This window comes from Betta splendens, chromosome 14 (assembly GCF_900634795.4).
Source record: "Betta splendens chromosome 14, fBetSpl5.4, whole genome shotgun sequence".
NCBI lineage: Eukaryota > Metazoa > Chordata > Actinopteri > Anabantiformes > Osphronemidae > Betta > Betta splendens.
This window is the reverse complement of record NC_040894.2, coordinates 1599723-1601704: the sequence shown is the minus strand read 5'-3', so window position 1 is coordinate 1601704 and position 1982 is coordinate 1599723. Positions and strand designations below refer to the sequence as shown.

At 52.1% G+C, this 1982-nt stretch overlaps 1 long non-coding RNA gene across 2 annotated transcripts in view; it reads right to left on the bottom strand.

The window, feature by feature from the left end:
• LOC114869605 (uncharacterized) overlaps positions 1-498 on the bottom strand; it is a 4866-nt gene extending 4368 nt beyond the window's left edge. For both annotated transcript variants that reach the window (XR_008696674.1, XR_008696675.1), the window contains exon 1: positions 1-498. This exon is cut by the window's left edge and continues 260 nt beyond it. This is a non-coding gene — a long non-coding RNA (uncharacterized LOC114869605).
• Positions 499-1982: the final 1484 nt, after the last annotated feature.

Here is a 1982-nt window from a genome sequence, read left to right as displayed (position 1 = left end):
TTAAAACAGGAATTGTTTGTCTGTTATCACTGACAGCTTCAGTATTTGACGCTGGTGCAGAGTGACTCTGAGCATCATCTGATTCAGTCTAGTTTACGGCCGATAAATAGTGTGGAGGCGTTTTTCTCACCTCCTAAACGTGGCAGGTGGAGCTGAACCCGCTCTGCTGTTGGTTCCAGACACAGTTTAACTCCACAGCATCTGAAGTCCCACTCTGCAGGTTTGGCTCATTTGCTGTGATCGTAACTCCACCGTTCAGTAGGTGAGACGTCAGCTCACACGTTGACCTACATACTTGTCTTCCTACACATTTAACAGCCAACGGCTCTGAAGCCTGTTTCCAGGTGTGGCACCAAACGAAGGCCAAAACAAAACAACCGGCCCATCAGCAGCAGAGCTCGAGAATATTCCATTTTTCCAGCAGTTATCTGTGTAATTCCACTAATGCATCCCTGTGTCGCTGACGCGGTTGCCATGGAGACGCGGTGATGCAAGAGCCAAGCTTTGTGCCTTTATCTGTGTCCATCTGCTGCCATCTGACTCCAGGAAATCAGCTGGCCGGCGGCGGCGGCTCTGGGCTGCGTGTCTCAGCGCGGCCTGAGCGGATTTAGGGTCACACCCAGTGTTTGAAATTAACACCAGCCTAATCTGCAGATCATTTCCAGCGTTGTGATAATATTCTGGACAAGATCTGCTGTTATTGAAGTGACTTAGGTCCACGGCAACAGAAATGAGTGAATATCAAAAATCTCTTTTAAGTTTAAATGAAGTCCCTGTTTGCAATAAAATATTAATATTAATAAAACAAACCACGTTTTGAGATTGGGCTGATTTACAAATTGCAAAAAAAAATATTATATAATGTAATATTTGAAATAACCTTTGGGTATCTTTGGTAATAAAGTGCTTGAGTAAACTATTATATAAGTAATTATAAGGATGCGTCGTTGCTCATTAGTGTATTTGATAAAAAACACATGTTGTTGCTCTCATAATTGATTTGCAAGTGGTTCTGAAACTGTTGCTTTTGCCGTGGGTGCTTGTGGGCACACCCTGACACACCCTGCCGAATACCTGGAAGGAGCAAAACCGTCACACACAAAACACACACTCACCTCCCCGTGTCGAAAGCGCGCAGGCTTCCACATGCATGTGCATGAATACAGACACCAACGTCAGCAGCGCTGACACAAACAGCACGAGCTGAGTCACGAGTCAGAGCTGAGCTGAGGTGCGTCCTCGAGCCCCGCCCCCGGCTGCTCTTCGTGGGTGGAGGCACCTGGCGTCACCTGTCTCATGAAGCCGGGGCTCCTCTGTCGTCTGGGATCCCAGTCTGCCGGAGGCCACGCTGCCTGTGCCCTCCGCGCTTCACCCACTCCACTGCTCCATCCACTCTGCTGCTCCACCTGCTCCACTGCTCCACCCTGCACCCACTCCACCCGCTTCACCCACTCCACTGCTCCATCCACTCTGCTGCTCCACCTGCTCCACTGCTTCACCCTGCACCCTGCACCCACTCCACCCACTTCACCCACTCCACCCGCTCCACTGCTACACTGCTCCATCCACTCTGCTGCTCCACCTGCTCCACTGCTCCACTGCTCCACCCTGCACCCTCCACCCCCTCCACCCACTCCACCGCTCCACCGCTCCACCGCTTCACCGCTTCACCCCCTCCACCCGCTCCACCTTCTCCCTCTCTCACTCCTTCTGCCTCTCAGACCCGCTTCCCTTCGGACCCACTGCCTCCGCCGCCCGCCGCGCTTTGATGCCCTTCATTTAGCGTGTCAGCAGCGATGACACACGCAGCCGTTCATCCGCCCCTGACGACTTTGTTAGAAGTGTTTTCCAGATCAAGCAGCAACAAGCACGCGTGTTCGCCTCCCATTCAAAGTTTTGGGCCCAATAGACCCTGCAGACATTGGAGCGGCTGAACGCTGGGCCTTTCAAAAGGATTCCTTGGTGGAGATCCCGGCACAAAG